The following is an 11,412-nucleotide window of genomic DNA, read 5'->3' on the forward strand; positions in this document are numbered from 1 at the left end:
TCAGACCATTGAGTTTGCACTGATCTGCCTAGGCCCACTTTGCCATTCTATTCCCGTAACACTACCCATTGATCATGGCCAACACACCAAACCAGCACATCTTTGTACTGTGGGAGGAAACCAGAGCACCCGGAAGCAACCCTTGTCCACACGGGGAGAACGTGCAGACACCAAACAGACAGTCACTCAAGGCTGGAATCAAACCAAGTCTCTGGATCTCTGAGGCAGCAGTGCTAACCACTGTGCCACTCAATACTATGCTTAACTTACTTAACCTTTGCTTTTTAATGGAATGTATTTTTGTTCGGCATTTTGAATTGTTTCTTTAAATGTTTCCCACAGTTTATTTACTGCCATGACTTTTAGTATATTTACCCTATCAGCCTTAGCTAGCTCGTCCCCATATCTATGAATCAGCTTTACTTAGTTTTAAGATTCTTGTGTTGGACTGGAGTATGTCCATCTCAAATTTAATATGGAAGTCAATGATATTATGATCACTTTTTCCAGAGGATCTTTTACACTGGAATGTCTAATTAAATCTTTTTTATGCAATACAGTAGTGGTCTGTCTAAGGGCAGGTCATTCTGGGGTAGGTGGGACCTCTACAAACAGGATGGTCTTCACCTGAACCAGAGGGGTACTAATATCCTGGGGGGGAGATTTGCTAGTGCTCTTCGGGGGGGGGGGTTTAAACTAATTCAGCAGGGGGATGGGAACCTAAATTGTAGTCCCAGTGTACAGGATGTTGAGAGTAGTGAGGTCAGGGATAGGGTTAGAAGTTCGGAAGAGGGCACCGGCAAGCAAGATGCTGGTTTGAAGTGTGTCTACTTCAATGCCAGGAGCATCCGGAATAAGGTGGGTGAGCTTGCAGCATGAGTCGGTACCTGGGATCTCGATGTTGTGGCGATTTCGGAGACATGGGTAGAGCAGGGACAGGAATGGTTGTTGCAGGTTCCAGGATTTAGATGTTTCTGTAAGAACAGAAAAAATGGTAAAAGAGGGGGGAGTGTGGCATTGTTAATCAAGGAAAGTATTACGGTGGCAGAAAGGACGTTTGAGGACTCGTCTACTGAGGTAGTATGGGCCGAGGTTAGGAACAGGAGAGGAGAGGTCACCCTGTTGGGAGTTGTCTATAGACCTCCGAATAGTTCCAGAGATGTAGAGGAAAGGATAGCAAAGATGATTCTCGACAGGAGCGAGAGTAACAGGGTAGTTGTTATGGGGGACTTTAACTTTCCAAATATTGACTGGAAATACTATAGTTCGAGTACTATAGATGGGTCAGTTTTTGTGCAGTGTGTGCAGGAGGGTTTTCTGACACAGTATGTAGACAGGCCAACAAGGGGCGATGCCACATTGGATTTGGTACTGGGTAATGAACCCGGCCAGGTGTTAGATTTAGATGTAGGTGAGCACTTTGGTGATAGTGATCACAATTCGGTTATGTTTACTTTAGCGATGGGCAGGGATAGGTATATACCGCAAGGCAAGAATTATAGCTGGGGGAAAGGCAATTATGATACTATTCGGCAAGATTTAGGATGTATAGGATGGGGAAGGAAACTGCAGGGGATGGGTACAATCGAAATGTGGAGCTTTTTCAAGGAACAGCTACTGCGTGTCCTTGATAAGTATGTACCTGTCAGGCAGGGAGGAAGTTGTCGAGCAAGGGAACCGTGGTTTACTAAGGAAGTTGAAGCACTTGCCAAGAGGACGAAGAAGGCTTATGTTATGATGAGACATGAAGGCTCAGTTAGGGCACTTGAGAGTTACAAGTTAGCCAGGAAGGACCTAAAGAGAGAGTTAAGAAGAGCGAGGAGAGGACACGAAAAGTAGTTGGCGGATAGGATCAAGGAAAACCCTAAGGCTTTCTATAGGTATATCAGGAACAAAAGAATGACTAGAGTAAGATTAGGGCCAATCAAGGATTGTAGTGGAAAGTTGTGTGTGGAATCAGAGGAGATAGGGGAAGCGTTAAATGGATATTTTTCATCAGTGTTTACACTGGAGAAAGACAATGTTGTCGAGGAGAAGACTCAGGTACAGTCGACCAGGCTAGATGGGATTGAGGTTCACAAGGAGGAGGTGTTAGCAATTTTGGAAAGTGTAAAAATAGATAAGTCCCCTGGGCCAGATGGGATTTATCCTAGGATTCTCTGGGAAGCCAGGGAGGAGATTGCAGAGCCTTTGTCCTTGATCTTTATGTCGTCTTTGTCGACAGGAATAGTGCCGGAAGACTGGAGGATAGCAAATGTTGTCCCCTTGCTCAAGAAGGGGAGTAGAGACAACCCTGGTAATTATAGACCTGTGAGCCTTACTTCCGTTGTGGGTAAAATGTTGGAAAAGATTATAAGAGATAGGGTTTATAATCATCTTGAAAAGAACAAGTTGATTAGCGATACTCAACACGGTTTTGTGAAGGGTAGGTCATGCCTCACAAACCTTATTGAGTTTTTTGAGAAGGTGACCAAACAGGTGGATGAGGGTAAAGCGGTTGATTTGGTGTATATGGATTTCAGTGAGGCGTTTGATAAGGTTCCCCACGGTAGGCTATTGCAGAAAATACGGAAGTATGGGATTGAAGGTGATTTAGCGGTTTGGATCAGTAATTGGCTAGCTGAAAGAAGACAGAGGGTGGTGGTTGATGGCAAATGTTCATCCTGGAGTTCAGTTACTAGTGGTGTACCGCAAGGATCTGTTTTGGGGCCACTGCTGTTTGTCATTTTTATAAATGACCTGGAAGAGGGTGTAGAAGGATGGGTTAGTAAATTTGCAGATGACACGAAGGTCGGTGGAGTTGTGGATAGTGCTGAAGGATGTTATAGGTTACAGAGGGACATAGATAAGCTGCAGAGTTGGGCTGAGAGGTGGCAGATGGAGTTTAATGCGGAAAAGTGTGAGGTGGTTCACTTTGGAAGGAGTAACAGGAATGCAGAGTACTGGGCTAATGGCAAGATTCTTGGTGGTGTAGATGAACAGAGAGATCTCGGCATCCAGGGACATAAATCCCTGAAAGTTGCCACCCAGGTTAATAGGGCTGTTAAGAAGGCATATGGTGTGCTAGCCTTTATCAGTAGGGGGATTGAGTTTCGGAGCCATGAGGTCATGCTGCAGCTGTACAAAACTCTGGTGCGGCCGCACCTGGAGTACTGCGTGCAGTTCTGGTCACTACATAATAGGAAGGATGTGGAAGCATTGGAAAGGGTTCAGAGGAGATTTACTAGGATGTTGCCTGGTATGGAGGGACGGTCTTACGAGGAAAGGCTCAGGGACTTGAGGTTGTTTTCGTTAGAGAGGAGAAGGCTGAGAGGTGACTTAATAGAGACATATAAGATAGTCAGAGGGTTAGATAGGGTGGACAGTGAGAGTCTTTTTCCTCAGATGGTGATGACCAACACGAGGGGACATAGCTTTAAATTGAGGGGTGGTAGATATAAGACAGATGTCAGAGGCAGTTTCTTTACTCAGAGAGTAGTAGGGGTGTGGAACGCCCTGCCTGCAACAGTAGTAGACTCGCCAACTTTAAGGGCATTTAAGTGGTCACTGGATAGACATATGGATGAAAATGGAATAGTGTAGGTCAGATAGGCTTCAGATGGTTTCACAGGTCGGCGCAACATCGAGGGCCGAAGGTCCCGTACTGCGCTGTAATGTTCTATGTTCTAGGTCCCCTGATCATTTCTCCACGCCTCTTGTTCATCCGCTTTCCTCTTCACTCGCTCATAAGAGCTTCTCATTTTTAATTTCAATAAGCAATATTAACTAGCAATAACCCTGGTTACCTTGTAACCATGGATTGAAATTTCACACCTATATGAAGTTGGTTGGGCGGGTGTGAACATTTGAACCACCGGTTGGCCTGGCTGTGTACTGGCATCATCCTGCTCCCAGGTCACTTTTCCAGAGGTAAGATGGTGGTCAGGTCGGTTCTCGCTACACAATGGTTGCTGGGTCCATTTTTTATTTAAAAGTTAAAAAACTTTGAAAATGTGTTAGGCAGGTTGGTTTGACGTTGACTGCAACTGGATGCAGGGAAGCTAGAAACAGACGTCTGACACAGGAGATGATCCAACACGGTTTTATTTAAACTATGAACGGCTGTACATGTTTAGCTGTGGGTTAACACTCTACTAATCCTACTGATGACCTCTTACTGGCTCGACCAGACGTACTAGCTACCACATGGCAGTAGTGCTCACTAACTTGTGCACTCTGACTGTCTCAGTATCTGGGTCCCGAGAGAGCAGGAGTCTTAATGCCCTGTGGGCTTTATAGTGGTGGTGTCCTGTCTGGTGATTGGTTTTTCTGTGTTGTGTGTTCATTGGTCATCCTGTGTGTCAATCACTGCCTGTCTGCATCTCATTATATACATGAGTGGATATTATGACAGGGGGTGCCTCAAGATGGAGGTGCTCTTTCTCGCTCTCTCCTACCTAAACTTCAGTCTGCTGCTCCTTCCAAACTGCGAAGGGTCTCCTATTGGCCCTCCTGCTTCGAGAGCCTGCGCGCTGTTTTTAATTGGTTGGTGAGCCTGCCCTCTGGTCACTAATTGACCAATCTGCGAAAAATCAATGCTGGGCGTCCATTTCCCACACAGTCTTGGCTCATGACCCCAATTAAACCCAACAGTGGGGTCCTGACCCATGACCTACAATCATACCCCATTTCTCTTGTAATGGCGATTAGATCTGGACCACTTAACTTTACTGTGGTGATGTGCATCACCGTAAATATACAAGGGGTTAATGTAAATACATGTAGACTAGCTAGACACTAGAGGGAGCACCAGAGACATCACACACACACACTCAACCAATAGGTCAGTTAGATAGGTCACGACCAATGGGCATTCACGATACACACAGAGGTGACACGACCACTGGAGGGCATTACACCAACCTATATATAAAGGACACAGCACACATGATCTGCCTCTTGCCAGTGGAGACAGTCAGTGAGTAGAGGCACAGGGTTGATTCAATATCACTCCCACCACGTGGATTGTAGCAGGCTGGTTATTCAGTCTGGGTAGCTATAGTAGGATTAGCAGTAGTGTCGAACCCGAGTAATAGAAGTGTATATAGTTTAATAAACGTGTTGAAGTTATCTCCACATCTGAACCTTCCTTTGTCAAGTGCACCACAAGGAAGCCGCTTATGCCACACTTGGAGCATAACAAGACATTTACTTGTGCTGCTAATTTGTCCATCTTATTACGATTACTTCTGTCATTCAGGTAAACAGCCTTTAAATTTATTTTATTTAATCTTTGCCACTACTCTTCACATGGGCCTTACTGTTAAATCTTCTGCCCCTTCCTGTCCCCGTCTGCTTGTCCCCACCCAAATCGTTACACTGCTCTATTGCCTCTGCTTTTCTCTTTAGATTCCTAAATTTTCTTTCATCTGACCACTACCCTCCCTAAAGCCCTTTCAGTTTAACGCGCTATCTATCCACAGCCTTATTTAAACATGGCAGCAGTATGCTGGTCCCAACCCAGTTAAAATGCCGTCCATTCCTTCCCTCCCCAGTGCAAGTGCCCTGTGTCAATTCTACTCACACCACTGTTTGACCCTGTGCTAATTTTCCCCTCGCTCAGGTAATAATCCAGAGAGTAATACTTTTGAAGTTTTGTTTATTAATATACAACCCAGTTCCTCAAACTCCTTCCACAGAATATCATTCTTAGTTCTATTTATGCCATTGGTTCCTATCTGAACCACAACAACTAAATTCTTCTTTTTTTTAATTCCAACTATTACAGGCATAGTCACAAACATAGCTTGACCCAAAATAATTAGAATAATCTGACAGTTTGTGTTGAAGGTTCAGTTTGTAAGGGCATCCCCGCCCGCCTTGTACCAGTTAGTTCATCAAACTGGGATGTTGCAAAGGTCGATACAATTAACCTCAGCGTCTTCAGACAGCAATGGATGGTGACGATGTGGGAGAAGTGGGGTTGGAGCAGTGCAAGCAGAGGATTAAAGGGAGGACAGGGCTCCTGCTCCTGATTGCTATCTAATGATACTTATTGAAAGGTTTTCATTTTTCATTTCATGCATGTGTAGGTGTCAAGTGAGGACAGAATCACTGGATTGAAAATGCCTGCTGAAATTCACAGTAAAGGCTTACACTTGGGAAAAGAGCCTGTGGAACCTCTCCAATATGAGTCAAGAAACTTAAGGAGGGGAAAGAAGACAATTATCTTGGAAAATAGAAATAAAAATCTGGTAAGTAGAATTAAAAATCTGTCCACTAAAAGTTTGCATAAGTATCTGCTGCCTGGAAACAGATGGCCATTCCCACAGGCGGGCCTGAAGGGACTCCAAGTTAGTCTCGACGTGGCATTGAGTCAGAGTTGTCGCAGGCTCAGTGAAGAGCTTTGCTGGTGTTGTCATGGTTACTGGAGTCCACTTTATTTTAGTTTCAGGGAAAAATGACATTATTCTGGAATTTGCTGTTTAAAGCCCTGTGTGCCTCATAACGTCAACGTATTCTTCCTTTGAATTTTAGATGAAGTGAAATTAGCTAAACCTACTGACCACTTCTCAATTCATAGCATTCAGGAAATAAATACATTTGCAAAGTATTGCGTACTTAGTTTTGTCGAAACTACAGACATGCAGCAGAAATGTAGAATGCTGATTACAACATTTCGATAAGCAAAACAGGAAATGCAGTGTCGACATTTTTAAATGAAATTTCCCCCCCTCAATAAATAGTCAAATAGGCACTTAATATTGAGTCTGTGTGTGCTGTGAGTGTGTGTGTGTGCTGTGAGTGTATGTATGTGCATTATGAGTGTGTGTGTGCTGTGAGTGTATGTATGTGCATTATGAGTGTGTGTGTTGTGTGTGTGTGTGTGCTGTATGTGTGTGTGCTGTGAGTGTGTGTGTGCTGTGAGTGTGTGTGTGTGTGTGCTGTGAGTGTTTGTGTGTGCTGTGAGTGTATGTAAGTGTGCTGTGAGTGTAAGTATGTGTGCTGTGAGTGTGTGTGTGTGTGTGCTGTGAGTGTGAGTGTGCTGTAAGTGTGTGTGTGCTGTGAGTGCAGGTGTGTGTACTATTAGTGTGTGTGTGTGTGTCTGTGAGTGTGTGTGTGTGCTGTGAGTGTTATGTGTGTGTGCTGTGAGTGTGTGTGTGTTGTGAGTGTATGTATGTGTGCTGTGAGTGTGTGTGTGTGTGCTGTGAGTGTGTGTGTGTGCTGTGAGTGTCTGTGTGTGTGCTGTGAGTGTATGTATGTGTGCTGTGAGTGTGTGTGTGTGTTGAGTGTCTGCGTGTGTGCTGTGAGTGTATGTGTGTGTGCTGTGAGTGTATGTGTGTGCGTTGTGAGTGTATGTGTGTGCGTTGTGAGTGTGTGTGTGTGTGCTGTGAGTGTGTGTGTGTGTACTGTGAGTGTCTGCGTGTGTGCTGTAAGTGTATGTGTGTGCTGTGGTGAATGTAACTCCGTAATTCACACTGTATTGTATATACATGAGACCATGCATTGATAAGCGCAGTTGCATTGCCCGACCACTAGGGGGAGTAGCGCTGGGAATGCTTAGGAGTTTGCACAGGGCTCCACCCTTGGCTCAGCCTACGACTCCTCCACCTGGACTGCTGTATAAATACCAATGCTCAGAACCAGTCGTTCAGTTCATCGAGAGTTCAACGTGGAACAGGCTGGCTCTGTTGTAAGTAGATTAAAACCACTGTTCATATCTTAAAGCACATGTCTAGTGAATTGATGGTTCCATCATGTGCGTTGTGAGTGTATGTGTGTGCGTTGTGAGTGTATGTGTGTGCTGTGAGTGTACGTGTGTGTGCTGTGAGTGTACGTGTGTGTGCTGTAAGTGTATGAGTGTGCTGTGAGTGTATGTGTGTATGTTGTGAGTGTATGTGCGTGCTGTGAGTGTACATGTGTGTCTGTGTGCTGTGAGTGTATGTGTGTGCGTTGTGAGTGTGTGTGTGCTGTGAGTGTGTGTGTGCTGCGAGTGTGTGTGTGCTGCGAGTGTGTGTGTGTGCTGTGAGTGTGTGTGTGTGCTGTGAGTGTATGTATGTGCATTATGAGTGTGTGTGTGTGTGTGTGCTGTGAGTGTTATGTGTGTGCTGTATGTGTGTGTGCTGTGAGTGTGTGTGTGCTGTGAGTGTGTGTGTGTGTGTGCTGTGAGTGTATGTATGTGTGCTGTGAGTGTATGTGTGTGTGTGCTGTAAGTGTGTGTGTGCTGTGAGTGCAGGTGTGTGTACTATTAGTGTGTGTGTGTGTGTCTGTGAGTGTGTGTGTGTGCTGTGAGTGTTATGTGTGTGTGCTGTGAGTGTGTGTGTGTTGTGAGTGTATGTATGTGTGCTGTGAGTGTGTGTGTGTGCTGTGAGTGTGTGTGTGTGCTGTGAGTGTTATGTGTGTGTGCTGTGAGTGTGAGTGTGCTGTAAGTGTGTGTGTGCTGTGAGTGCAGGTGTGTGTACTATTAGTGTGTGTGTGTGTGTCTGTGAGTGTGTGTGTGTGTCTGTGAGTGTGTGTGTGTGCTGTGAGTGTGTGTGTGCTGTGAGTGTGTGTGTGCTGTGAGTGTGTGTGTGTGCTGTGAGTGTGTGTGTGCTGTGAGTGTGTGTGTGTGTGCTGTGAGTGTGTGTGTGTGTGCTGTGAGTGTGTATGTGTGCTGTGAGTGTGTGTGTGTGCTGTGAGTGTCTGTGTGTGTGCTGTGAGTGTCTGTGTGTGTGCTGTGAGTGTATGTGTGTGTGCTGTGAGTGTATGTATGTGTGCTGTAAGTGTGTGTGTGTATGCTGTGAGTGTGTGTGTGTGCTGTGAGTGTCTGTGTGTGTGCTGTGAGTGTATGTATGTGTGCTGTGAGTGTGTGTGTGTGTTGAGTGTCTGCGTGTGTGCTGTGAGTGTGTGTGTGTGTGCTGTGAGTGTATGTGTGTGCGTTGTGAGTGTGTGTGTGTGTTGTGAGTGTGTGTGTGTGTGCTGTGAGTGTGTGTGTGTACTGTGAGTGTCTGCGTGTGTGCTGTAAGTGTATGTGTGTGTGTGCTGTGAGTGTGTGTGTGTGCGTTGTGAGTGTATGTGTGTGCGTTGTGAGTGTATGTGTGTGCGTTGTGAGTGTGTGTGTGTGTGCTGTGAGTGTGTGTGTGTGTACTGTGAGTGTCTGCGTGTGTGCTGTAAGTGTATGTGTGTGCTGTGGTGAATGTAACTCCGTAATTCACACTGTATTGTATATACATGAGACCATGCATTGATAAGCGCAGTTGCATTGCCCGACCACTAGGGGGAGTAGCGCTGGGAATGCTTAGGAGTTTGCACAGGGCTCCACCCTTGGCTCCGCCTACGACTCCTCCAACTGGACTGCTGTATAAATACCAATGCTCAGAGCCAGTCGTTCAGATCATCGAGAGTTCAACGTGGAACAGGCTGGCTCTGTTGTAAGTAGATTAAAACCACTGTTCATATCTTAAAGCACATGTCTAGTGAATTGATGGTTCCATCATGTGCGTTGTGAGTGTATGTGTGTGCGTTGTGAGTGTATGTGTGTGCTGTGAGTGTACGTGTGTGTGCTGTGAGTGTACGTGTGTGTGCTGTAAGTGTATGAGTGTGCTGTGAGTATATGTGTGTATGTTGTGAGTGTATGTGCGTGCTGTGAGTGTACATGTGTGTCTGTGTGCTGTGAGTGTATGTGTGTGCGTTGTGAGTGTGTGTGCGTTGTGAGTGTGTGTGCGTTGTGAGTGTGTGTGCGTTGTGAGTGTGTGTGCGTTGTGAGTGTGTGTGCGTTGTGAGTGTGTGTGTGTGTGCTGCGAGTGTGTGTGTGTGCTGCGAGTGTGTGTGTGTGCTGTGAGTGTGTATGCTGTGAGTGTATGTGTGTGCTGTGAGTGTGTGTGTGCTGTGAGTGTGTGTGTGTGCTGCGAGTGTGTGTGTGTGCTGTGAGTGTGTGTGTGCTGTGAGTGTGTGTGTGCTGTGAGTGTGTGTGTGTGCTGTGAGTGTGTGTGTGTGCTGTGAGTGTGTGTGTGTGCTGTGAGTGTATGTGTGTGTGCTGTGAGTGTGTGTGTGCTGTGAGTGTGTGTGTGTGTGCTGTGAGTGTATGTGTGTGTGTGCTGTGAGTGTGTGTGTGTGTGCTGTGAGTGTATGTGTGTGCTGTGAGTGTATGTGTGTACTGTGAGTGTATGTGTGTGTGCTGTGAGTGTATGTGTGTGCTGTGAGTGTATGTGTGTGCTGTGAGTGTATGTGTGTGTGCTGTGAGTGTGTGTGTGTGTGCTGTGAGCGTGTGTGTGTGCTGTGAGTGTATGTGTGTGCTGTGAGTGTATGTGTGTGCTGTGAGTGTATGTGTGTGCTGTGAGTGTATGTGTGTGCTGTGAGTGTATGTGTGTGCGCTGTGAGTGTATGTGTGTGCTGTGAGTGTATGTGTGTGCTGTGAGTGTATGTGTGTGCTGTGAGTGTATGTGTGTGCTGTGAGTGTATGTGTGTGCTGTGAGTGTATGTGTGTGCTGTGAGTGTGTGTGTGTGCTGTGAGTGTATGTGTGTGCTGTGAGTGTGTGTGTGTGCTGTGAGCGTGTGTGTGTGCTGTGAGTGTGTGTGCTGTGAGTGTATGTGTGTGCTGTGAGTGTGTGTGTGTGTGCTGTGAGTGTGTGTGTGTGCTGTGAGTGTGTGTGTGTGCTGTGAGTGTGTGTGTGTGCTGTGAGTGTATGTGTGTGTGCTGTGAGTGTGTGTGTGTGCTGTGAGTGTGTGTGTGCTGTGAGTGTGTGTGTGTGCTGTGAGTGTATGTGTGTGCTGTGAGTGTGTGTGTGTGCTGTGAGTGTGTGTGTGTGCTGTGAGTGTGTGTGTGTGCTGTGAGTGTGTGTGTGTGCTGTGAGTGTGTGTGTGTGCTGTGAGTGTGTGTGTGTGCTGTGAGTGTATGTGTGTGTGCTGTGAGTGTGTGTGTGTGCTGTGAGTGTGTGTGTGTGCTGTGAGTGTGTGTGTGCTGTGAGTGTATGTGTGTGCTGTGAGTGTGTGTGTGTGCTGTGAGCGTGTGTGTGTGCTGTGTGTGTGTGTGTGCTGTGAGTGTATGTGTGTGTGCTGTGAGTGTGTGTGTGTGCTGTGAGTGTGTGTGTGTGCTGTGAGTGTGTGTGTGTGCTGTGAGTGTATGTGTGTGTGTGCTGTGAGTGTATGTGTGTGCTGTGAGTGTGTGTGTGTGCTGTGAGTGTGTGTGTGTGCTGTGAGTGTGTGTGTGTGCTGTGAGTGTGTGTGTGTACTATGAGTGTGTGTACTATGAGTGTGTGTGTGTGCTGTGAGTGTGTGTGTGTGCTGTGAGTGTATGTGTGTGTGCTGTGAGTGTATGTGTGTGTGCTGTGAGTGTATGTGTGTGTGCTGTGAGTGTATGTGTGTGTGCTGTGAGTGTGTGTGTGTGCTGTGAGTGTATGTGTGTGTGCTGTGAGTGTATGTGTGTGCTGTGAGTGTGTGTGTGTACTATGAGGT

The 11,412-nt window shown here is 46.3% G+C and overlaps 1 long non-coding RNA gene across 1 annotated transcript; it reads left to right on the forward strand.

Moving 5' to 3' along the window:
* Window positions 1-4,989: 4,989 nt before the first annotated feature.
* LOC119963749 lies at window positions 4,990-6,223 on the forward strand. Its single transcript, XR_005460147.1, has 2 exons — window positions 4,990-5,239; window positions 6,072-6,223. It is a non-coding gene; the product is annotated as an uncharacterized LOC119963749 (long non-coding RNA).
* Window positions 6,224-11,412: the final 5,189 nt, after the last annotated feature.

This window comes from Scyliorhinus canicula, chromosome 3 (assembly GCF_902713615.1).
Source record: "Scyliorhinus canicula chromosome 3, sScyCan1.1, whole genome shotgun sequence".
Lineage (NCBI taxonomy): Eukaryota > Metazoa > Chordata > Chondrichthyes > Carcharhiniformes > Scyliorhinidae > Scyliorhinus > Scyliorhinus canicula.